Raw genomic sequence first — 27,398 nt, forward strand, 5'->3', positions numbered from 1 at the left:
GCAACCCACAACACTTGCGGAGAAGTATTGTGAAACAGTTGAATGAATCCAGCAAACCTGAAGCGATATCTGGCGACTAAGCAATAAATAATTAAATAAATTACAATTAAACGCTTCTAAGATGAGTTAGACAGAATAATAAATTGCTATACTTGTACGGCATCAAGTTCGCCTCTCCCACTTCTCCTTGAGGTCATGCCGGCAGGATGAAGGAACGTAAATGGAGCTTGATTTTCATTTTCCATTAGAAAGAAATAGCGCACGATTTTTCAAATTTGAGACTGGAAGTATTCGGTCCGAAAACGGAGGCACCCCCTTGTTTTCTGTAATAAAATTTTCCAGGACGAATGCTCTTTCATAGATACGATGCAGTTCCGACATTTTGTACGTAAACGACTTCCGCGCTAGCCTCCCAGAAACTATTTCACGCTAGCCATAGTGCGCAATAGTACCACACATTGTGATATACCGTTTACCTTTAGATTTCAGCCGGCTACACAGAGGAGTAGTGGAGTGCACCGTCTGCGCTTGTGCACCTGCAATGAAGAAACATATATCGAGACCATGTCAACTTTGTTGATTTCGCGCATTCCGATCTTTCATCTAACGGGTGACTTGATTCGCAGAGACTACTTTGTAATATTCCATAAACACCGACGGAAACGTTAATATTACGATTGTATTTATCGGCTCAGTCAAGCTATAACGGGAGAGGATAGGATACACACATACAATGCTTCTTCACAGTATCACTTCTCACACAAGTTTACGTCACGTCTTCGAGCGCTTTCTTGAAACTAGGAGCATCACGTATACATAATCAAATAAATTAGCAGGTAGGGGTCTTTGGAATCTCTTTATAAGGTTTTGTGCACTATCGGTGTATGAGCCTATGTTGTGATTGTTGCCTCTGTAGCGTATATCTTTACTTTTGCAGTTACTCCAATACTCCGTTACTCAATACTCCAATGACCATTTACATTTAATAAATTTCAAATTTATATTCTGCATTAGCCATTCGTGTGAGATAACTCTCTGGGAGGTGCTTTGTGCGCGTCACAATTTCTTGCTCAGCTTCTCCGCACGAAAACAAATTGAAAATCTCCACCCTGGAAAAGCTCTCGAAAAATTCCGTTGACGCATAAATCGACTGTCAAGCTGCCACCAACAGTGGGCATAAAAGAAACGTCAGATAATTGCGTGGGTTCTTTCTTCGCATCAAGTATACCGAGCAAAACCGAAAGAATGACAAAACACAAGAAATGAGATTTGAGAAAAACGCTGCTCATGACATCCACTGGGATCCCGTGGGAAATTATGGCGGCAGAAGCCTCGGCCGCCGACTTCTAAAGAAGACCATTTCCGCCGGAAATGACGTGTCTCTTGAGATGGCAACGTACCTTGCCGGGTGGAGCTCCCTATCAGCAATATTATGCGCTGTGATGCATGCTGGAAAGTGCACCAGGTGTTGTACTAATTAGACATGCACCGTGTTTCTTTTGCACACTGCAGCTATCATTTCATAATTGTCGAATATCGGCTACGCGATCAGTCTCACGAATTACGGAGCGTACATCAACGATATTGTATGGGTTGTGCATTTTTAATAACGTCGATATCGCCCACTGTGGCTTTCCCGACCTTGACTCCCAAATTATTATCCTTTCAACCGATACTATATGGCCACGGTGGCGGATATGACCAGGATTACGCGATTTCGATAACATTCGATAATATTTGTGATAATGTATTAAGTGGTAATAAAGTAACCGACGTGACAATTTTGATTGCATACTAAAAGCGAAATGAGTATAGACAATTTGCCTCCTTTCGCGCAAAGTTTAATATGTTGTCTAGTCGCACAGCAGCTTAGCTAACCAAATTGTGCTCCATGCAGTCATTCATGTTGGTGGAACATACATACTCACGCTTTTGTTTTTGTTTTCTACCATGGTCATTCTGCTCTTTTGCCAGTAGCTCATGCTAGATAGTAATGATGACATGACTCAAAACAAGGGACCCTTGGGACCCCTTCTCCCCTCCTCAAAAGAGAAGGTATCCCGCGTATTCGGTTTTAACCGAAAAACACCGAATACAAATGAATGTCAGAGGAAAGATTAGGGGGAGCAGTCGCGTTAAATTTAACGAAACGAGTCAGCTTGTGTTAGTTCCCCCAGTCTGGGCGTGGAAAGCGATCATCCTAAGCACACATGACACGCTCAAACTATTCAACGGATCGTCATCGTCGTGATTAGCGAATGCCATCTTGCTCGTGCAAGTTCGTGGCTTTACGTCGCGAAGCACATATGATAAAACTTACTATGAGAAATGACTCTCTTTGCTCGCAGCTGAGATTGTACCTCTATAGAAACAAAATTTGCACCTCTCTCGATGAAACCAATAACTATAAGAAGCAACAAAAATTAAACCAACGCTGAATAAATAAATAAATAATCCGTATAACAGCGTCATCTTCCTTCTGTGCGAGCACCCACACGTCATTCAGCTATGTCTCCCACAGCCTTGTAACACGTAGGCTGTCACTCCATATTGTGAATGGCTGGACATGTCCTGCTCAGTGAAAGAAGGGCGTCCTCTAATTGTCTGTCTCGTGTCGCGAAGGGACATACTATATGCCACCGTAGATGCCATTAAAATAAAAGTCACTACTAATCGCCTATCTCGAGGTATGACATTTGTATGCAGCGAGCTTGTGGAAACAGGTCTCGACTGTGGCAGGTTGAAAAAAGATAGGGTACGGGCCAAGCGCTTGTTGGAGGGCAAAAAATGTGATTGTGCGTTGTTAAGAGAAGCTTTTGCTGGATTCCTCATTCCTGTAAAAAGATAGTGGATATGGTACGTATGGATGGTAAAGACATGACAGAGCACAAGTATAGTGTGAACATGGCGACCTCACTGACAACATGCACGGAAGAGAAACATTGCCGAGTGCATTGTAAATTTAGTTTGCATGCACATGTATCAAACGCAATGTAAATCGTCATTTTTTATGCGGCTTTGTTATCTGCAGAAATGTATCCATGTGACCATTTCAAACTGGTAACACGCATAAATCAAATGGATGCGTGGTTGTCAGTCCCTTACTTTGCTAGACTACGTAATACTTGAAAAACAAAAACAAATCACGCCAACTGAAATAGAACAATTACTAACTTCCGACGAAGGAAATAATGTAAAAATGCAGTAGGATAAATTATTAGGAGAACCGGAGGGAAAAACCTAACTTGTAACTGCAGGACAACATGAACGCACTGTTGTTAATAACTTGTCAGTATTTCCAGCCTGTCAATAATGGAGTTTCTTCAAACATGCCCCTTCAAGACACGCAAAAAAATTATTTCGTCGTATTCTCTCGATTTTTGACTGCGATCCCAATTGGGTACTTATGCACTTGACTGGAAAGTACTAGAGAAGGTCTACAGTCGTGAGGCCAACAACGGTTCCACCACCACTAGAGAAGGTGTACACGATATGAAATTGACTTCAAGTAAAGTACAATTACTCAGTAATGTACTCTGTTACCAAGAGCCTCGTTAAAGTGCCACTCCGGACTTGGGGAAAACGGCGTTTATTTTATTTAGTCCTTGAAAAGAAGGTACCTCAAGGATTCTGTATACGAGCGTTGTGACCTCCACGAGTTTAGATGACGCGTGAAGCAGGTGACGTCGTGTCTTGCCTACAAATTGCAGTGATGTCATGTTCTGGAGAGAGCGCTCTTCTCCTTGCAACGACGCCGGCGTCCGGGGAGGGCCACGTGGTGGAGAAGTCACGTGACGCTGATCGAAAGAGGGGGAAATGGGAGAGATGTCTTCCCCTTCCTTGTGTTCGCTCGAAGGTCGGAGCGGTCGGAGGATATGTCACGTGGTGCTCCGGTAACGGAGTGCAAAAAGTGAGCCCCCACCCGGAAGACCGGAACTCAGTCGGAGCCTAACATGATGGCACAGTTCTCAAAAATAGAAATTGTTTCTTTAGCTTTCGCGTCACGTATCCCAAATATTTTGCAGGAATGTAAAGTGAGACAAGAAGATTTCAGTAACATAACTTCGGTAGGATTCTCAAGACACGAGATTTAGTCTCCGTAATGGCACCAGCTCCTATCCTATTCAAAGGCAACGAACACCAACCTCAAAAAGCGGGCTAAGGTATGTGTAATTTCAGGAACTTTAATTAGCCATATGACTTATTATTATCGAAAGGCTCTCTTCACCTTTCTGGACACCACAGGACTGCGATCCTTATTGTGATGGGGCTCATTACATTGTGGCTTATAGGGCTTATTTCATTCCCCGCATCACCACCAGAAATGGGGTCGCGCCCGGTGATGAAACTTCCCTGTCATCATCCCGTAATAAAGTTGTTGTTGTTTTGATTATCGAAAGTAAGGGTCACAGTAACGCGTTACTTTTTCAGCCGTTACTTGATTACAATTTTAGTCGGTCAAAAATTACTTTTGTCACCAGAGTAATAGTAACGGTAATCAATCAAATTTTTTTCGTGTAACGTGTACAAGTCTGGCGCAGGCTAACCCTTCCCTCCACTTTTCTTTGCTTTGCTAATAAACATATACCCCCCAACCCTCGTTGTCTGTAGCCAATAAAACTTGACCATTCGTTACATCAAAAGACGGCCGCTGTATACCAAAAGAATGACTTCACCTCCGGACGTAAGGGGGCGTACATTGACGTCGCTCTCATAGGAGCTCACGGGTGGGCAACTGCAAGGAAACGCTCAGCGAGCATACTTCACATTCCTTACACGTTAAGGTCACGCGACTCATTAACTAAACAAATAAGAAGTCGTACTTAACATACCTCACGCTACACTGAAGATAGTAAGTAACTTTCCAGAGCTAATTCCCGCCGACTTGCATCGGCATATATCACGCGTGACGGAGGAAAGCACGTGAGAACTGCTCAGCTTTCACGCCTGGCATGTTACGAAGCCTCTCAGACACGAACCGATCGAGTGCCCTCCGAATTTTCGCCGACCTGTCATTAGCCCGCTCTAATTAGAGGAAAAGATGATCACCGACCGTCATTCCTCTCTGCGATGCGAGATGATTCGACGATAACGCGTGTGTTGCCCGACTGGCAGGTGCTTCAATCTTAGAAGGGGATTCTTTCGTCGTGCGCAACGCTAAAAATGCTCTAAAGCATGTGGTAGCCATTCCTGTAGCGCTTGAAAGTTTACGTACCTTAAGTTACTCGAGGTACTACGATACTACGTACGATAATTTCGTTGCTTGCGATGTTCAGTTTGGAAAGTTGAGGTGTATTTAAAATTTACGCATGGTTCCGCTTTGAGCTTCCCAACGGTTGGAAAGGACCAAATGCGAATTAAGACGCTGATTTTGTGCGGGATTGCCCTAACTTACCTCGTATTCATTCTCCAGAATACTCCGGCAGAAGATGTGCAAAATGGAACAGATTTCTGGTTGCACGTGAGTGCGAGCCAGACTTGTACCTAACTTATGTACTCTACTCAAGTTACTCTATCTTAAATACTTTTTGGAGTAGCTTACTATCTTAGAAATACTTTTAAAACTCAGTATTTAGTATCTTAACTTAAATATTTTTCGCCAGTAACTTACTCATTTCCTAAGTTACTCCCTTTCTTCCCCCCCACCCCATTTTTCCGGAGACGGGGAAGGTAGAGAAAAAGATTAACTTGGTCTGTTTTGGTTGGACGCAATGCCACTTACATATACATACGTCATTTCATTTGAGGTATTCCGGGGTACCCATGTCATGCTGCGGCGTAGCCTGAAAACGCGGCCTTTGGGTTTAGTGGATACGCGGGGCAGTTGGTCTGAAGGGTATGTTGATGAATGCTCGGGATCTGTCGTAGCCCAGGAAGACGAAGCGTGTTTCATGAAGTAATAGCGACAGTTGATTACAACAGTTGATTAAAACAGTAGGTGTAGCTCAGTGAGGTTTGCTCGCTTCCGTTCATTTTTCCTTCCTCCTCCTCTGGGCACAGTACCGGTATCCGCGACATTATCGGGCGAGATGCCCGCGGAGGAGAACATGTACCAAGAAGATATCGCGGGAAAAGGAAGAGTTACTCGAACAACGTCCTTTTTTGTCTCCGCTTTGTTTGTATTTGTTTGACAGTAAATTTCACAAATTGTAATTTGATAGTGTCTTGAAAGTAACGAATTACTTTTTGGGTAATTATATAGTGTTCTACTCAAATACTTTTCAAGGTTCAGTATTTAGTACTCTACTCAATTACTTTTTTCCCTGCTGCCCCGTAACGCAGTCTCTTTAGTTCAGACTAAATCTGTGAGTACTATCATGTGCAAGCATGGTGCGAGCGCTCAACGACTTGTACGTTTCGTGCTCCAACCATGGGCTAATATCCTGCGACTCTGCCACAAGATTTTCCGTAGCAAACGACAGGCCAGATGACAGGTGTCGTCTGCTATGTGCCAAGTTCGCCACTTTCGATATTCTTGCGCTGTGCGAATGGCTCAACATAAGACGCAGCATAACTTCCGCTCCGTGAGCAAGTTATTGCTTTTTCTTCCGCTCGAACATTCTGTGAGGATGTGGCTCACGTGAATACATTGTTACTAACCCTAATGGGAACGATGGATGTTTCGTCCCCTCGTTGCTCGCTATAGTTCTTCGAATAGGTTAGTGTTCGAACAATGAAGAAAAGGTAATTGTTCATGCTTCAGAAACTCTGCAGCACTACTTTTATGTCCCCATAACGGTGTTCATGGTGCGAAGTATAAGGTAGTTGTTGTAGAGTCGGAAGGGCAATCACGATAACATGCCCGAAAAACATGCCAAGCATCTTTGATGAGCATTTGACAGTTTTTCTTTATCGTATTCCTTTTTTCATTTTTTAGCGCGCTTACGGGCTATAAAATCTCGAACTGGGAGTTCTAGTAGATCTCAGAAGCATACGAAAACGATACTATAAAGGAAGCTGTCCATATTTCTCTTTCATATCCAATCCAATCCAATCCAAGGAAGCTGTCGAATAAAAAATGAACAACGGGGTGTCAGTAACTTGAAAGGAATAGCGTGTCAGATAAGTTCGTAGGGTTCTTGAAGTGGGTCCGCAGAGTCGTAGGAACGGTTTGCGGTCCCGACGCTACATCGACACGTTACGAAAGGAGGAGTCAACGGGGACTTGACGTAGAACACCAACAATATACATTTATTACAAGGAACTTGCAGTTACAACTGCTAGCCTAAGTGGCAGCGAGACCATCAGCAATCAACCTCGCTAACGTGCGCGGGTGCCTTCTTAAAGGATAGGCCAATCTCTTTCTACCAATCAGCACACACGAAACTGACGTCAGTATAAATATACAAAATGTGTGGTGAAAGTGAGAACAGTCAAGCACTTCATCAACCGAATCACAGTTGTGCCGCACGACAAGCGGCGACTTTTGTCGCAGTGTTCCAAAGGGACGGCCCCGCATGGGTTACCCTTGGACTACCTGTTGTCCACCCTGGTCCGTCGTCACTCTGCTACTTGCATGATTATAACCCTCCCAATGTCCTTGGAGGCACTTCGGTGACGTATCTACGACGGCGACCAAAAAGGTACCCTAATCCCATAATGTCCGTGGGGTTCTCATGCCGGCGAATAGGCGCGCTGCAGAATGAAGGCTGTCGGCAAAACACACCAACAAGAGGCTGCGCGCCTAACAGTGACTGTCTTATCGTTACCGTTTTCCTACCTCAACGATCATTCTAAACGAAACGAAAAGTCCCGGCTGAAGTGGAACCTTCGAAAGCGAAAGCGCACGCAAATTCTGTATCGATAAGATTACTCCAGCGTTTGCGAGAAGCGTTGCCCGAATGAAACGTAGTGAGAAGCGACTATTGAGTAACGATCAGAGAGGACAATGCTTTCGGCTGACGTCGCGATCAAGCGTTTGGCAGAGAAAGTTTCATAATTATGGTCTCTGCACGCAAAGGCACTATTACCGAGGCATTCAGGGTATAAAAAATACCCCCTTGTAAAGGTTCAAGAGCGCTCAACGCAGCAAGGACAACAATAAAGCCTGCTGACTAAATCTGCGATGCTTATCCATGCACGCTGTACAGAACAAGAGATGGGCTTGTTGTACAAGAACCTGTCTGGCCGGCGACTCTCGCGAACCCCCTACGGAACACTGTCGACGTATTTGATGGAGAGGGATTTCTCAATGGAGTTGCTTCTCGAGTACGAACGCAATACGAGAGAAGCACTGGGTATTCGCGAGAAAATTGGATATGTCGAGTGGCAGATGTGGAGTGTGACACGACCTTGAGAAAGCAAATACTGAGCGCATGCAGTTTACTCACTAATATTTTTTTATAAATTACCGCGTAGCGGGCTTCCTTTTTGTTCCACTGACACGCGAAACAACGTCGTGACAGGCACACCGCCAGTAAATGCGAAAACAATACGACAAATGGTTGAATAACCGAGTTCGCGAACACAGAAGAGAGTGAGCTGAATACTGAATGTGTCTGTTTCTCTCACAGGACTGCTTCCAAAGATCCTATTGGTGGAATGTAGAAACGAGTTGTTGGTTCCTATCATAACTATTATCCAGTTGCTTCATGTTTGTCATTCTTCAAGGCAAGCTTGCACAAAAATCTCAACCCTATGGAACTTCCTCACTGCACGGGCTTCGGTTTCGCTTCGGCGGTTGGCTGGGAGCTCTGCTTTTCTGTGCTCAACAACGGCGAGCCGACCCTTCCCCTCTAAATGAGCAGATATTTTATCCTCTTCCTTCTTCTCTTAGGATCCTACAGCAAAATTTTCGTGCAAACGGTTCTTCCCCAAGATGACAGCGGTCTTCCGAAGGGGGACCGACGGTGCATACTGCACTGTGGTCAACGCCGCAACCATCAACCATACCACCGATTCCAGTCTTTCTCGTCCGATCACCACCACCGTCAACGTTGCGAAACAACAATTCACAGATGTTGGCGAACTCGCCGAATTGCCTCACGTGTGTCCAAGTGGAGAACACTGAACACATATTAACTGCTCGACATACAGTGTCCAACGTAATGACTTTAGAGCCTCCTTGGAAAGACTGGACAAGCGTCCTGATCTATGGCAATAGACAACATGAAACTCTCGTCATCTGCTGGTGTAGACGATGTAAACACAAAAGTACAAAAAAAAAAATACACGAAGGTACACGAAGGAACCTGTTGCGGTCCCCCTATCACAAATTTTCACCCAATCGTTAAGTGTCGGGTACGTGCCACAGGACTGGAGAGTTGGAAAAATGATACCAATATTCAAATCTGGACCTCGACAATACGTCGAAAACTAGCGTCCCGTATCATTGACGTCGGTATCATCTAAGGTATCAGAACACATCACATAATTTTCTCTGACATTATGTCATCCCGTGAGAGTAATAAGCAGTTATCCCCCCTACAACATGGGCTTCGAAAGGGGCTTTCGTGTGAAACACAGCTTCTTGAATTTACCAACGACCTCACACGGCCATGGATTCAGGTCAGTTTTCTGTATTTATGCAAACCACTCATGTAATGCCCTCGGGCCTTTAAGATTATGTTAAATAAAATGTAGACTTAGTGTATAGATCTTCGGAGAATGGCCGTGAGATCTTAGACAACGTGCGACAACTGCTTTAATCACAATCCTTGTGCAGCGCCTCTAACTTATTACGTGTAGTAACTTTAACTATTTTTAAGTGTTGTGGAGTAGCCAGCTCCTGTATTTTGTGAGAGCCACCATCTCCATATTTTTCTTCTCTAATTCTAATCTAGCAGTCTACAGATGTCGGTCTGTGAACTAATTTTGTCCACCCGAGTGCCCTTTGGCGTGCACTGAGCTCTCAGCAGCGGGCACGCAATGATTAATTAATGACTCGCACAAAGTAAGACGTTGCGGAGGCACCCATACCTGCGATGGACCGATTAACTGATTTAGAAAAGCCGTGGCGTTTCAACGGAAGTGGGGAAATTTGCCTATATAGTTGTGTTTGTGCAGTACGTAACACTTTTCATTAGCGCTGCAGTGTTGAAAAAAAAAGTATATATATATTAGCCAGACTTGAAAACACTGACATCTAATATTGAAGCACCAACTGACTTACGCGTTTCCCATGGCTCCAATGAATACATTATCCGTGAATGTAACAGGAGTAGGCAAGCTAGCTGGTGTTGACTTGACGTTAACATTGCCTTGAGTTTGAGGAAAAACACAGGACGAGTTTGTCTGTGTTCTTCTCGTCCTGTGGTTTCCCTCAAACTCGAGGCAATGTTAACACTACATTATCCGTGTTCTTGCGTGTTACTGATATATCATTATACGGCCATGTGAACACATATGATCGATATACTATTCGTACATTATCGCTTTATGTTTGCGGCCATGATCGCGCACAGCGCGTGGACCTACGGAAGGTCTTCATTGGTCACGCATGTGCAGAGGCTGTCCAATAGCTGCACTGTGAAAGACAAGCAATAAAGCCTTTTCCAGGACATTAATCCGCGGCCTCAAAGCACCAGCAACGTCCGGCACTTATAATATTCATCTCACGAACACGACAAATGTTTCGGCATGACGAAATCACGTGTCCGTAATTGAAGTCTGATGGCGAAGTGGACTCCAGAAGAGCATGAACAAGGTACATTATGGGTCTGAGACACAATCGACCTCCTCATGAAGGTTGCGCTGAACCTCGAGTCGATTTAGGACGGAAGCTTCCTAATGTTTCTTTTGAGAGAAAGCACAGTTCTTGCAATCCTTGGCTTAGCGACGGATGCAAATGAAAAGAAATTAATCGAGCTTCGCACTCCACGGAAAAGGGCTGTGCGCTGCCAGAACAGTAATTGTTTTACAGATTTCAGCGTGTAAAACGGGTGTTTTCCATAAAAATACAAGTTTTTATTCCGCAGGCTCAAATGAAAGATGTGCGATAACAGTGTTGAAGAAGGTATTCGCAAACCACACATCTGAAACAATGGGATACAGCCCCTGAAATGGCCTTTCCTGTCTTTATTTCGATGATGATGATGACTGGGAAGTTTCATCGCCAATAGGGTAGTTTCATCTACCCTATTGCTGGCGGAAGTGTGGTGAAATGGAATCATGAATCTCCTCAAGTGAGGACCCAAGTCCTACGGTGTCCAAAAAGCTAGAAGTTTTTTTTGAGCAGAGCGTTGGTGGTCTGGGTTAGGACATGGACCAAGAAATCTTGACATAGTGAGAGGGCCCAGTTGATAGAGACACTGAAAGGTTGGCCGTGCAGGCAATGGAGAAGGACGTGCTCTAGATCTTCCAGATCACCGCAGTGGTGGCATCTGGGAGAGGCAAGTTGTCGCAAGCGGTAACGCCACATGAGCTGTAAAAGACACATTGAGTCGCATGCGATGAATTAATGCAGCGTCCTGACGACACATATAAAGCCACGATGATGAGATGAGGCTGAAGGCCGGGCGCTGCCTCAGTGCCATTTGTAGATAGCGAAAGATTATGATGGAGATAAGGATTAAAATGATAAAAGCAGGGTAGAGAGGCCTGTTGATGACAGGAAATCCCAAAGGTGACGGAGACCTTGGTGCATATGAGCGCTACTGGACCAGGGGCCCAGCACAATGTATGTTATGTGGGGCGCTGGCCGATTGCATGCATTCCATGCTGCAAGCTCGCGTTCCCGTTGGTAAACAGCGCAGTCCATAATTAGGTGGTGCAGGTCAGCGCGCACATTGCATAATGCACAAAGGTTCGATGGTACACGCCTCATAACTGGGGTAAATGCAACGTTCAGCGGCGTGAAGAAGAGATGCGTAGAGTCGCGGAAGCCGTTGCGGAAGCGACAGAGAGAGAAAGACGGATCCACTGCGTGGTGCAGAGTGTAGCGTGCCATGTCATGCAGCCACTGTGATCTCGTCTTGTCTGCAGAGATTGCACGGACAGGGGCCCGACGGTCACCTTTGGGCAAGATGATAGAGTGGGCTGAAATTATCTGATGACCACGTAGGGCATCCTGGTCAGCCTCTTCATTGGCGGGTATGCCCACATGACCAGATCCAGCAGCTCCTCGTGTGTCTTGACGAGAGGTGTTTCCTTGCCAACGGAAAGAGAGCGTTGGATCAAGTCTTGTAAGCATAGAGGGGGAGGCGATGTCATTTGTCCATTGGCGGGAAGCCAGGGGTGCCACTAGACGTCGAAGAATGGAACGACGGTGTCCTCTCAGCAGTGCAGTACTCGTCCGTTTCCGAGATGAGAGAGCTACTTCTGCGGCGCTGTCAGCCTGTTCATTCCCCACGACACACAATGAACTGGAACCTGCCCTAGAACAAGCCTGTGTCCTGCTTCCTACACAAGCTGGTAAGCTCGTACATCCGTCGATAGGGGTGCGAACGAGCCTCGTATGCCTGTGTTCTCAATAGCTTGCATTGCAGATTTTGAGTCTGTGAACACTGTCCATCCTCGCGTGCTAAAATCAACTATCTGCTCCAAAAAGAATAGAATGGCATAGAGTTCTGCAGCTGTATTCATGAGGTTGGATGGTAAAGGTGTATAGAATATGTCATTTGAAACGGTGCCTTATTTAGGATATACCATTTAGAAGGGTGTTTTGTAAAACACTCTTTTAAATAGTGTGCTAAATGTAAAATCCTATTCTATGTGGTGTGAAGCTTACACCACGAAAGCGTATGCCACAGGACAAGACATTTACCCATGAAGGGTGTAAAAAAAAGTTTACTGTCGACAATTTACTCCACATGTGTGCCGCTAAATACGAGATCAGCACGCTTTGCCTATTTCGTCTAAACCGATAATTATCAGTTATCAGGTTGAACAACATGCGATGCACAGTGGTCTTGAGAAGTAACTAGTTACTGAGAAAGTGACTCGTATTACTCTTCCTATAGGAAGGTAATCACACACGTATGACATGAAAAACGGTTAGGAGCAACTAAGATTTATTTGAACAAGAACTTTCGTGCAAGAGACTGCACTTCTTCAGGTTACAGAACTAAGTGCGACACAAGTGTATATAACCTCTCTTGGGTTATATATACTTGTGGCGCCATTTTCAAGTTTCCAGCCGGCGCTCATCTACAGCATTTATTAAGGCCGGTTTCACACTAACGTTTTTTTTTTTCTCGTCCATCGTTTCCACGGAGCCAAAACGGACCCATTGGAAACTACGGGGCTCGATTGCCCTTAGGCTTTATTTTCGAAGCAAACGGACGACAAATACGGTAGTGCGAAATGGGCCTAAATCTGTCTTAAAATCTCCAATCGAATGGCTGCACACACCTTGCTTCTTTTACACTTTCGCTCGTCTCTTCTTCCTTCTTCTTCTTTGAGAAACCTCCAAATTCGGTACAACCTTTTCTTCTTCGGAACCGAAGTAATTCATCAGAAAATCTTACAAGTAGCACGTAGCTAAGAAGGAAAAATCTCCATTCACCAAAACTGTCTGGTGTTTATGTTCAACTCTATGACAGTCGCGGATATTACGAAAGAAAAATAGAGGACTAGCCTCTGCGCCTGTGTTGATGTGAGAGCCGGAACCTGTTCGAACCGGTATTTTATTACTCCGGCGCTGAACGCGAGCTCAACCCTTTTCCTCGAACCGATACGAAAACCGGAACGAAAAACGTTTTGGTTCGGCACCCTGCTGGTCAGCACTGATAGAGACGCTTCGGAATAAAGCGCGGGGCAGACTTACAGAAACACACTTGAAATACCAGCTGTTGCGCGAGTACAATCTGCACAAGTAGTTCACATTGCACTAGTAAAGAATTTAGAGTCGACGTTTTTAAACTGGAGTTGTTGTTTCTGCCAATTTGAAAAGCAACTGTTACTTAACTGGTTACTATTTGTGCAGTATTGCTGTACCTATAATTAGTTCCTTTGTTCGTGTAGTAAACCGGGCCTGGTACGGTGTTGTTCCGTATAGATCTCTAGCAAACATATATTTATGTGGGTGCACTGTAGTTGACATTGTGGATGTGATACGTTTCGGCGAGGTATTACGTTTCGGTAATTTATGTGCACCTCCTCCTCCTTCCCTCCGATATATACGGTAGCGCGCATAAGGGATGAGTTCCACTTTGTAGCATAGCCGTTTCGTCCGAACGCTGTTTAGCAATTCCACGACGTGCGAAATCAGGGAGGACGGGGAAATCTCGTGACCGTTCACTATCACGAAGATGAGCCGTGTCAGATATCCGACCATCACGTGAGGTATCATGAGGAATCACGACATCTTGCGTCTCTTTCACAGAAACACAGGTTGCCACGAACAAAGAATATGACATGGACGGAACGAAGAAAAACGTGCGACTCTCCCTTTCTCACGAATCCATTTACTCAATTTCCTCGAGTGCTCGTGCTTTATATTTGGAATATCAATCGGGTGGGATTCCGGCTGAAATTTCGGATTCCATAGCCAAAGTATGTTCCGTGCTACAGTATATCGAATCGATTTATTCGATATACAGTGGCGCACTTTAAGCTTTGTGTTCTGGCTGGACTCATTGCTATACTGGACCCGCTTCGAGGTGCTTGTACGAATCTTGCTTTCCGATGCACGCGTGCGAAGGTAGACCAGAAAAATTAATAAAGCTAAATCGTATTAAACGAGCCGCTTCCTCAAGCTAGCACGGACTGGTTTATGCTATTTTTGATTACGTCACGGTCGATGTTCACAGTACTTTGTGGACTCTGCACAATATGCGGGGCAGAATTGATTAACGCGAGAAACAAAGAAAGAAAAACGGTTGGGGGTTGCAGGAACTGAAATTCAATTTCAGCCTAGTCGCCAAACAAAGTTACTCCGTTGTTCATCGTCGTTTTGTTTCGCGAACCAGGTTTATTGATTTCCAATGAAATACCAAGTGCAGCAGTCGCGGGCGGGAAAGCTTGCAGCGGAAGCAGCTTCCAAGTTAAGTAAACATAATGTAATGTGACGACTTCCGAAGAGACAAGAGGCTTGTGAAGCCAATGCTTGTCGCTACCGTGGTGATAAGACACAATTGCCTCCTCTGACTTTTCAACACAGGCTTGCAGGGAAATGTCGTAGCACACAGTTCCTGGCGATGTCGCCTTAGGATATACGTTCTGTGCTAACACCGCGACGCCACTGTGGTATTCTCAACTCTATATAGACGTGGTCCGAAAGGAAGCGCAGGGTATTAGAGCTAGCGTCCCGGGACGACCACTGGGAAGATTTTACCCACGTCTGTCTGGAAGATCTGTTAGTCTGCGCATGCGGCTACGGTTGCTTCCGTATGTGTTTCTGACGTATATGAACTACTCGAAGGCAAATTTAGCGTTCTTCACCTAGCTACTAAATTACAACGACGAGCAAGACACTTATGAATGTCGTATACACAGATTAGTGGAACGCCTCGGATGTTCTCCCGGCCGTTGACCGTTGTCGCCCTTAACGCGTGTTATTGAACGGGCCAAGCAGTGCTCCGGGTAGACCCAGTTTTTAATTGGCTATGACCCCAATTTGTTATTCTCGCTCTATTTTGTACGGCCCCTCCTTCCTCATTGGCGGAGATGAGACTCTGTAAAGCCTGTATTTACCGCTTATCATAGTGTAGACATCCATCCTGCGAACGGCATGAATGGGGAACCTGCAGGTATTTAGGTTACACTGTGCAATATTGTGTCGTGAGTGTGTAATCAAGCAGCTCACCGTTGGTGCTGTCAAGTCGACCGGGATTGCTGTTTTATGATGGCACAACAAGATGAGGATGCTAACGGATGTATGTGTCTTGCTCTGCTCGAATGCAATGCCGTCTAATTCTACGCGCACACACATAGAGAGAGAGACGATGATGAGATGGGGCTGATGCCGGCCAGAAAGCTGGGCGATGCCAATTGCTAATTCTACAAAGAGAACCGTAAAGATCGAATTTCGGTCCTTGTTGAATGCTGTATTTCCTAGCACTAAAGTTGATCAGTGTTTTCTCTTAAGGCATAAACCGATATTCTCACCACATTTATAATGCGCACAACAATCACAATCTTAGATATATCTCACTCGCCAAGCATTGGATTGGATACATTGATATACGTATTTGTCAGCATTGCCCTTCTGCAGGAAAAGCATTCCAAATCGTGCCGTCCCTTGTATGTTATACGACGATGACTTTGTATTTTGTCGTTTGTAAGCCTAGTGTGAAGCAGCTACTAACAACAACAACTACTACATGAATAACGTTGAGATGAGGCAGCTACTAACTTCAAACATCGAAGGGTCCAGTTTCATAAGTTACGCGCACAGTCTTAGACAAAGAAAATAAATAAATTGGAGAGTAATTAGAGCATTTAGTCCCCTAGATTGCAATTAATCCGCCATCTTGCCCAGAGAGTTTATTCCCCTGCACTGCAAACAGTTCATAATCTTCACAAGTGATACTCGCAATACAACGGGGTAAGAAATAAGGTTCTTCCTTGATAAAATGTGCCCCATGCACGTCACAAGATTTTATGATTTGACGTATCAGTTAAATTCAAAGTATTGTCATTCTTACGCAAACATTACGTACGTCCCTAGAACCCTGATGAAGACACAGCGTGAAAAGCAGTCCAAACTTTGGGACATTCATTTGGCCACGAAAAGGACTAAAGGGAATTAGTGTGGCAATGCATCTAGCCCCCAAAAGGGCTAAAATAGCGCGTGCGTGCGCGTGTGTCTGTGTCTGTCTGTGCGTGCGCGTGTGTCTGTGCCTGTCTGTGTCTGTCTGTGCGTGCGCGTGTGTCTGTGCCTGTCTGTGTCTGTGTGTGTGTGTCTGTGCCTGTCTGTGCCTGTGTCTGTCTGTCTGTCTGTGTGTGTGTCTGTGTGTCTGTGCCTGTCTGTGTCTGTGTGTCTGTGCCTGTCTGTGTGTGTGTGTGTGTCTGTGTGTGTGTGTGTGTGTTTTACTCCTAAGAGTCTACATATATAAGTTCTGTCAGTGCAGAAAGAAAGTACAATCATTCGAAGGCAAAACTGTCCGTCGTCCTTTGTCAAACGCCTCGTTAAAACTTCGACAACCGTACTTCAATATACGTGACGCCAATATTAAAAGCGTGAAGGGAACATAAGGGCAGTGTATCGACCCTCCATTATTACTCTCACGGTGACGAAACCAAGGCCCACCCGGGCAGGCCAGGTCGTGCGCACGGAGAAAAGAGACGTGAATGCTCTCCAAATCAATCACATAGTAGGCCGATTACATGGCTTCTTCCGACGTATAGCCTATCTGGCCCCGGGCGGTGTTAAAATGTTCGGCCCGGGACAGCGGAAGACATAAGACAGAAATTACAACAGACTGGCGCGTTGTTTTGGAAAACATCGAGGCTTCCAGCCATAGTGACTAATTTCCTTTTCTTTTTCTTTCCTTTTGTAGTTTTCATGAATTCACGTGAGGGCGAAGTTTAAGAAACGTACTTCTCAGGAGCTCGAGAAGTGTTGATCACTGCATGAGCACCACTCACGATACATGTTCTGTTCTTTCTTTTTCTTTTAAACACGTTCTTCGTGTTGGTTGTTGGCAGACTTGTGCCCGTTACTCGAAAAGTAATTGATTACCGGTACCAATTACTCGACTCCAAATGTAATTGAGTAACGAGTAGAAAAGTAACGCTTTACTCCGGTCGTTACTGTGCATTCACGCAAATTATACCCGTCTTTGCGTGCCTCAAAATAAATAAATAATATTAAATTAAAAAAGTATTAACAACCGAACAGCTGATAGAATACAAAAAATAAAAACGCATAGGACAGGTAGATCTGTACGTCTACTGTATTTATCGCCCGGGAAGACGTTGACCCGTATGTGGAAGAACACTGCGTGGAACTTCCCCATGACTCACTAAACCTCGAAATGTGCAAGTACCACCACACTGGTGTAGGAAGAGATTAGGGAGAGATCCTGAAATTGCGGAACGTTATTACAATGACCTAGGCCTGCTATTGTAGAACTTACTTAGTGACTCTATGTTGAACGACCCAACAAATGCTGACGGCACGAGGGGCTTGACTTGGGGCAGCACATCTGATAAGTTAATCTCTGCCGGAAAAGTAACCAATTACTAAGTAATCAATTACTCAGAAAAGTAACTGATTACTCGAAAAATTACTTAGACAATAAAGTAACTGATTACTCGAAAAATTACTCTAAAAGAAAGTGACTACAAGTAACGTAATTACTAGTAACGCGAAAGGCTACTGGGTGCATTAACAAGCTGTAACAAGTTGTAAGTGATGATGCTCCAGTGTGGAGTATCCAGTGTAGTGTGGAGAAGCGTGCACATAGGAGTCCCACAAATTTTCGTTGATCGGGGGGATATACTTACCTATTAGAACAGAGAAGAAGAAAAAAGGCGGAAAGGTCAGCCAAACGCCATGTCGGCTTGATATTCCGGAAAAAGAAAATAAGGAAAGAAAATGTTGTGTGGTGAAGTTACGTTGGATTGGATTCAAAATAATATGAACAGTGTCCCTCCACAAGTGTGGAGCCAGCGATACTCCAGTTAACATGTGCTGATAGAAGGTGCTTAATGACGTAGACCACAACTGGTTGATTCCAGTCACTCTACCGGGATTTCTACGTACTTTAGTAGGCTGTGGACAATCCTTCAAATAATTTGAAGCAATTCCGAAACAAAAAGGAAAAAAGACGGGGATGGCACAACGACTCATCTTCGTCGCATCCCCGTCAATAAAACAACCGATCCACCCCTCTCGAAGAAGACGCACGTAAACCGGAAAGCCACATATCGTAGGCGTTTGCCCATAACATTCTATGGCACAGATTCAGCGGGGCACCCCCTTCTTCATTCTTTCCTGCACTCATTATTGTTCCTGTTTTATTTTCATTTTGTTTGTTTCTTGGGGGCACCGCGTCGCGTGGGCGCCTTCATTCTTGAACCTACAGTGCAGCAGAAGAGCAAGTCGCGTGCCAGAATTGCTCCGAAAAACCGGTCCAGTATCCGGCCGGTCATAGGTCGCGAATCCCTCCCGGTGCAAGGACGACGGGGTATAGTGGAATGCCCAGCTATTTCACGTACACACAGACGAACGCACAAAGAACAGTTGCTTCCGCGAAAGTCAGCGCATATTCTCCGGCAGGGCGAGGAGAGAAATCGATGCAGAGAAGAGCCTATTCATGCTTTCGTGGTTGGGATGGCTTCAGTGAGATGTGAATTGTTATAAGAACATTGGTGTTTGAGCGGTAAAAATTTATTCTTCTTTTCTTCGCTGAGAAGATATTGGTAATCTGAGAAAGATAGATATAGGAACCAGTAAAGATTGCTTCTCAACAACAGACATCGCCCATGCTATACTAAACTCTGGAACAACTATCTTCTCAGAGAGGTACTAGATGCTTCAATACTTGTAGAATGGGAAAATACATGGACTAAAAAAACGGAGAAGAGACCATTTGAAACAGGAAAACCTTTGCAATCCCAGACACACAAGTCCAGATTAGAGGCCAAATGACACACACTAAAAGAGGTCAAGACCTAACATACGCACGGGCACGTGAGTGAGATACGATATCATATTTGCAATCTCTCTGCAATCGAAAGGAGGATTATCCTATCGGCAATCGACCCTTCACAGATGCCTTCGATCTTTTAACCTTAGAGACAGTTGACACAAGAACCACCTCGAATGCATCTCTCATTCTTGGCATCATCTATTAACGCTGGCCTTTTTCCCCGAGGCGAAATTACACACGTAGTAGGAAAGGTGGAAGTACTAGTTTATTCTTACGAAAACTAGATTTCTACCAGCGCCTCCACGCAGCAGGACACAAACGACACTTAACGCATAATGCGACCACCCAGTGTGCACGAGCAGCAAATCTACCTTGAAAGAACCCGCGGCCGTTCACCCACAGTTTAAACGAGCCCCTTTAACAACCCAAGATAAACCCATAACTCTTGCCACGGACACAGAGGCGTACAGGGAACGAGAAGAACCGTAAGCACCGCAGGGATCGGTCACACCGCCAGGTGGTGCAAGTGAAACAAATTCGGGCCGCTCCATCAGTTCTGCCGAGACCTGAATCACCTGTCATGGAGATTCCGCACGAAGCCCGAGCACGATTCTTCGCTATAAATTCGAGTGTCCTGGGCAGCACGCAATATGCAGCTGCCGGATTTATGTTCTTCATCCCGAACTAGTCCACGCTCCATTGAAATAAACGAGGGTCATTTTGGTTCTTTTAAATGGCCCGTTGCATTGAGTGTTTTACAATGCAAATCATAAGACCAATCAAAAAGACTATCTTTGAACCTTACTGGGTAGCTTCTTGAAAGACCACAGCCGGAAAAAACATTCACATTAATGATGCACAATAAATAAATAAGCATAGCTTCGGTGTCGTCCTCGATTGAAGCCCAAAAGTTACAGAACGACAATCACGAGCCCATATTTCTGTTGCTGCGTGCCAGTGTTATCAGTTATTAGTGAGTTTTAGTATACCGTTGATAAAGTTATCGTGCCTATCGGAACCAATCGCAGTGGTGCGTAACTCAGAATCGTATTCACTGATTGGTTGATACGGTGCGACGCAAGCCACGTTATCAACGGTCTGCTAAAACTCTGTATTAGCAGTGTGCAAGGAAGCCCTGACAGCTTTTACGCTTTGGAAATTTCGATGCACAGCTGTAGCCCAGAATAGGAGGAACCGGCATCCTAGGCTCTCGATGGTGACTCAGCTAGTAACAGACCAATTTTTTTTTCTTTTTTTTTCTTTTTTTGTGAGCAGGAGTTCTTGCGACAGCGGTCCTGCCGCCATGTTGCTCATCACAACGGGACGTACGCCTAACGGGCATCATCTATGCATAGTCCAATTCTCTTAGTTATGTAGGTACACGTTAATGCACTTATAGTACGTACCTCGTATTTCTTGTATACTGGGACTGGAGAAGTTATATGACATCGTTTTGTTTATAAGAGACGGCGGCCGTGTGGCGCACAAGTCCGAGATTTTTCGGCGGTGTCCGAGGCTGTCACGGACCATGGATATGATTCGTGTTTGGTCAGGGTTGTTCATATTGTGAACATTTCCGAAACAAGTGAAATAAATATTCTATGCGGCGGCAACCTCCATCTTCAGAGGCTCGTCCAAAGAGTTATTCTAAACTTTTTCAAGGTCGTCGACCCACACGGACAGCTATAGGAACCATGATGCGTATAATTTCCCCTCCCTCCCATTTCCCTTACCCAGGAGCAACGTGCCGCCAGCCTAGTGAGGCAGACGTCTCGACAACCCACGGGCCCACCCCAGTACTGTAGTACAAGTGCGACACACAAGATTCGCCAGAATGATGAGAACTAGGGCCCACCTGCACAAACGTCGCAAATTCCTCAATGTCGTCCTCAGTACCTTTGCCGGTGCTCTACAAACGGGCAACGTTAAGGACAGCGTGTGACCGAAGTACTGACGAGGCTGCTGAGTACACCACTGAGGAAGTTCCGCGACGTTCGTGCAAGTGGGTCCAGGACTCAATAGTCAACATTGGAGCCTACCAGAAAACACACATAATATGAAGTCGCAGTGTGACACCATATTGCATACTGTGTCGGTATGCAGATTTCATTCGGATTTCCTTCTTTCCTTTCCCTTGTCGCTCTCTCATTCGAATAGAATAGAAAAGAATACAGGTAGAAAAAAAAATGGAAACGTAGGTCCCATTGGTGCGACCAGCTGTTCCATGATGCTTGATGCGTGAAAGCACGGAATGAGCACTGAGTTTCATACGAGTTCCAAGGAACAGTTTGAGGAGAACGAGTTTGAACAAACAAAAAGCGAGGCTGTATCCGGAATTTCATTCCACGAATGGCATCACATTCGACCCGAATCACTCTATGAGGTGCACTGTACAGCTTTTTCCTGATCTTGGCGCGCAAACTTGACATCAGTTCTCGGCATGCGAGGTTTAACCCCGAGCCATGCCTCCATTTCACAGCCCCTATAGTGGAACCCAAGAACAGAAATCTTCCCCACATACCCTTTCTCACCTAATTACCTCCAAATGCAGGGCGCTGACGTGAAACGAAAGCCGGTAAAGAAATGCTGTTTCCTACGTGAACGGATCCCTCCTAATCCAGTACGGCTATGTTCGGTGATCAGGAGCAATGTCTGTTGACAAACAACAACTTTATTGTGAGATGACGAATGGGGAGCCCATTAATGGTCGTGATGCGGGGAATAAAATAATGAGACCCCTTCACAATAAGGATCCAAGTCGTGTTGACACCGCTGCAGAAAGAAATGAGCTTCAACGCTAATTAACAGCATAGTACGATAACGTCAACCAGCGAAACATGTTGTCTTGCACAAGAGCACAAACAGCGAAATGAGCAGCCTGCTGCGTACTCAAAGAATGAACCAGGCTCCGTCCACCCCGTAGGATCCCATAGACAGTAATATTGAAGCAGCGGATAAACAGCGCAGTGTGCATAGCTGGCTGAGCCAGAAATATGCAATAGATGGTTTTATTCGTCCCCTGTAAGTGGCCTTTACCTCATATACCGTACGGACCCGCAATGCACTACATGTGTAATAACCCTGCTTAGCACCTCGTAAACAGCGTTTTTCCCATGCCACACGTGTATCTGTTCCCCGCGAAGATTGATGATCTCTCAGCGCAGGTTATATATTTATTACTGCGTCCACACGAGGCCCTCCCTGTGGAACTGCTGTCATAATGACATTGTTGATAGCGTAAATTTCGCAGCTCTGCTTCCCTTCAATCAGGGGATGAGTTATGTCTCGACGGCTTTACGTACAGAGGACATACAATTTTAAAGTTGGTAGTGACATTCTACGGTAGTTAGTTTATATCTACAAGTGATTATTGCTGGAGCTGAGAGTTTGATGTGTGCCGGGTTGGTAGCAAAATGAGAGAAATACGAGGCAGGAAGAACGGTATTTTTTGTCGTCTTGTTACGTATTTTCCCTCACAGGTTCAGGAAGAGGAGTAGGTTGAGGAAGGTTTAGGAAGTAAGTTGAGCAGCATATTTCCTCACCTACTATCATACCTCAGGCTCGAGGTTTCTTTATTTTTTCGTCGTGAAGCAACTCGGTGGCTATGAGCGGCTGTCCTCATAACCGCAGAAGACACTTTATCGGAGACATCATAGTTCATTTGCGGTGTACGTGACAGCCTATCTTCTCGCGTATGCTCTTCGACTCCAGAAGGTTCTGTTCGCTTTTCGTCACAGAATACGTATTCCTTCGCCACTTTGAGCGCTTTCACCTTCGGGTTTTCTAACAAATCTTTCACCGTTACTTCCGGCGTCGTTCGGATTCTCTCGGAATTTCTTCCGAGATATCGTCTTTTCGTGTGCTTTGCTCCCCACTCTCCTCTGCCAACACCCGTCCAATATAGTCACTCGTATTGGACAGCCGGTAAATAGTACGGGCGTGTTCAATATTCGCTATTTATGTGTCGGTCCACCGGTGAACGCTGGTTCACCACGCTTTTCTAATTATAGAGCGGCGTTTTAATTACAGAGCGGCCTATACTTGCCAACGAATGACCGAAAGGTTGATACTTTCAGTGCCGGCTTTATTTGAGGACTGCGCAGTCATTCGTACGGTATCGAAGCGACTGCGTAAATCCCGGAGAAAACAGTGAACGGCACAGCAGTTTGTTGAATTCCATACCACATTGCGGCAGCATTCTAGTTTTAAGTAGTCCTCATTTAATAATTCGAGATTTGACCCAGCGTTACAACTACATGATCACAGGAACCGTCCGCAGTAGGACTATGTGACTATGACAACGATAATATATGATGTGACCAGTGTTGAACGCCCTTTGCTTGTGGTCCACCAGAAGAAACATGTCCATTTCACGTCTGTTCTGCCGTTGGAAATATGACATTCAAATCAGAGCATTGAAACTAAGAAGCCATTGCCCAGGTATCGCAAAAAACAACGACGTTGCAAGCAGCGCAAAATGCATCAAGGCTACGCATCACGCAAGTTCGTACCTATACGGAGTATTTATTTTTACAGAATTTTTATAACAAAGCTGTAACAGCAGCACAGATGTCGTTTGTGCAAAATAGTTGTATGGCCAGGCGGACACCCTCTCGAAGAACGTATGCAACTACAAGATGACTAATTACCTAAAAGTCATTAATGAACTTTTTAATTTCGGGCAAAAGCGATATAATATGTAGAGGAGGTGGAGTTCCTCTACATGAGTCCCGACCAGTGATGACGGTGGCTGATCTAGGGAGCCTCCATGGGTTGCTGCGGCTAGGCTCCCTAGGCCAAAATCCTATGACCGCACCGGTGGAACTGAGGAGGGAGTGGAACCGGTTTGTTTTGGGAGTAGCAGAACTAGTCAGGAGACAAGTTCAATTTCTCCCTGGTTTTCTTTTAAATAATCAATCAATCAATCTGAGGAGCGTGTGCTCCAGGCGCGGTGTCCATTCTCGTCGTTGTCCACCGGCCGATCCTCGTTGAGAGCCATTCCACGTCTAATAAATCCTGAAACACGCACGTGCGTTAAAATATCCATCCCCGAATTTTGATATGCAAATGAGCCGAAACCGAAAGCGCGGGAATGCCACAGCGGTCGTTTCATGTCACGTGATTTGGATATGATTGTTATTTGCCAGATAAGCCTCCGTCGTCGGCGTAGATGATGCGCTCCCTTTTTCAGTTTCGGCTCATTTGCATACCGAAATTCAAGGATGGATATTTCACGGCACGCGCTTTTTTTCTGGATTTTTAAAAAGCTTTCAACGAGGGTTGTCACCCGTTCTGCTACGTCGCTTTTGCCCAAAATTCCCTGATTGAAGAGTTTTAATTGACTTTTGGTAACTAGTCACTTTGTAGTCACATGTTATCTTCGAGAGAATGTCTGCCTGGCCATATAACTCATCTGCAAAAAACGACATCTGTGCTGCTCTCGTAGCTTTTTTATAAAAATTGTGTACAGGATAAAAAATAAACACGATGCTCGGCTAACCAAACGTTTCAGAAGTACGCACAGCCACTGAGGCAGCAACCATTGTGGCACGTGGCTGTCGTACGTCTTTTACGCTACAATGCCCTCACATGGAGGTAAGCAATGTGCACAACTCCCTAACGAGCCACGGACTGAAGCACGGACAGAGCGGTGGCTGCGGAACTGCGCTCTCCGTCCCACCAAAAAGACGTGGCTGGCGTCACGCTGCCTTTGCTACGGACAAAGGAAGGGTGAGCGGCCCCTCGAAGAACAGCCATCCAAGATGCACGACGACTTCACCGGAAGTGCGAGCTTTCTTCATCGTTTTGAACGTCCAGAGAAAGGCGCGCTTCAAGAACTTTCATCATGACGTTCTTATGCAGTCACCTGCAAACAATGTTCACGTCGTCGTCGTTGTTATTATTTTTTTTTGTCTCAATTTTATAAAACGAAGTTGCATGTTGTTGTTTGTTCTTTGTTGTTGTTGTCTTTGTTGTTGTCGAAGGGTTGTTCTCTTCTTCCCTCGCGATGTTATTTTTAATTCAACTCTGACGTGCTGCGAACAGTGAGAAGTTGACGTTAACGTAACCTGTCCCTGAGCTTGAGGGTATACACCAGAGTACATACACCAGAGCTGCATTTTACTTCTATGTTCAGTAAGAAGTTGAACGATATGTTTAACATTGTGCTCATTTTTATCAGAAAATAAATGCGCAATTCATGAATGACACGAATTTTGTACAACCAAACGCAACTCAACATCATAAATGACTGGCTTTGTATTTGTTGATTTGGGGAACTTCACAGGCAGATTCTTCCCCATTCGAAGACTGACTGTACACACCGCTTAGCAATGTGCGCACCAAACTTTCAGCCGGTTGCGGCATTTTGAGTTGTCCTCAGTACTTATCACTCACAAGGCGCCAAATTGGTATAGAAAGTTACCTTCATTTACGCCGTGATTTACAAGTTCTGGGTAACGATACTCCATCTGGTAATACTAGCTGTACCGCGCTACTATAGATACGACCTACGTTTCCATTTTTTTCTTTCTACTTCTATTCTATTCTAGGTACTACGCTGTCTTATAGGATAACCTCAGTCGGAAAAGAAACGTCTTCGAGCGGAATTTTATGCCTCTCCACTAGCTCTATGTTAACTCTATGCTTACGTACCTAACAGCAGCATTTCTTGAGCAGAAAATGATGGCTATCTACTGCAACCAGCTTGCTGCCACACAGCCATGTCTTCTCACCATTATACGAAAGTGCAAGCACCGCTTCAGTACGCAGCAAGTGTAACTTAACGCTAAAGGAGGTAGGAGAGAACAGGAAATGGGGAAAAGGTAGAGCGGCCATTACCGAGATGAGAAAGTGCCTCTGGCGCTTATGCTTCAAGGACTACGAGCCCATATAACATGTGACGTGTAGCAGCGGCAGGCAAGGTAACGCCAGCTACCTGGCAACGAGTAATTTCCGCTCGCTTGAACGGATATTACGCGAGAGCATCCCACAAACATCTTGCTGCGCTGATGATGGTCTTGGTAACTTTCCCTAGCGAGTTCTTGTCAGACGACGAGAACTCCGTTGGATTACGCCAAGTGAATCGAGAAAATCGAGGGGGTATATAGGTCAGATGAGCGTTGTCATCAGAATTTTAGGCTCGAATCCAAATTAAACCGTTCATTTTGCCACCTTTGAGTAGACACAGTTGCATCGCGGTGCTAAAACATATAATCTAAAAAAGAGATCTCGTTAGGTGAGGAGTACAGAAGGTAAAGAAAAGAGAGGAGGAAGATGTTCCCGCGGGAAAAGACTCGCCTCCGCCTCTGAACGTCGGCTACGTCGAAAATACACCACTAACGATGCTCTCTGCGTCCAAGTTAAATATCTTATTCTGGCCTATACGACTAATAAGCATGTACTCGTGATGGCAACGTTCCCACACCAATTTTCTCCACCTTTATTCCTTTATTTATTTATTATTCGTCCAATTCCTATTGGCTCTCTACTCATTTTCTGTCTATACTTCTTTTATTTCTTCTGATTAGCTGTACAAGCCAGTACAGCTAATAGTACTAGCCAGTACTAGCCAGTACAATCCTGTCGCGACTTACGTCTCCGCTTTTTTTTCTTCTATCATGATCGTTATGATAACCACCACCACCCCCTCCACCACTTTTATTCCTTTGCTCATCCGTTGCTTTTTTATAAAAATTGTGTACAGGATAAAAAATAAACACCCCGTATAATGCTCGGCTAACCAAACGTTTCAGAAGTACGCACAGCCACCGAGGCAGCAACCATTGTGGCACGTGGCGCTATATACATATACATAAATGCCGCATATAATGTCATGTACAGGCATTATGCTCGGCTGGATAAAAGCATCGGTTCGTTGCTGGTCACTGAAGGTCGTGGTGAAGTCTGCGAGGTGAGGGG

The 27,398-nt window shown here is 45.1% G+C and overlaps 1 protein-coding gene across 3 annotated transcripts in view; it reads right to left on the reverse strand.

Moving 5' to 3' along the window:
* The window catches only part of LOC135395245 (ras association domain-containing protein 10-like), a 48,146-nt gene that overhangs the window by 9,622 nt on the left and 11,126 nt on the right, over positions 1–27,398 (reverse strand). For 2 of the 3 annotated variants that reach the window (XM_064626483.1, XM_064626484.1), the window contains exon 2: positions 477–536. The exons of the other annotated variant lie outside the window; for it this stretch is intronic. The gene's annotated coding sequence lies outside the window, so the exon portion shown is untranslated. The remainder of the gene's footprint in view (positions 1–476; positions 537–27,398) is intronic. 3 annotated transcript variants of the gene reach the window in all.

This window comes from Ornithodoros turicata, chromosome 5, assembly GCF_037126465.1.
Source record: "Ornithodoros turicata isolate Travis chromosome 5, ASM3712646v1, whole genome shotgun sequence".
NCBI lineage: Eukaryota > Metazoa > Arthropoda > Arachnida > Ixodida > Argasidae > Ornithodoros > Ornithodoros turicata.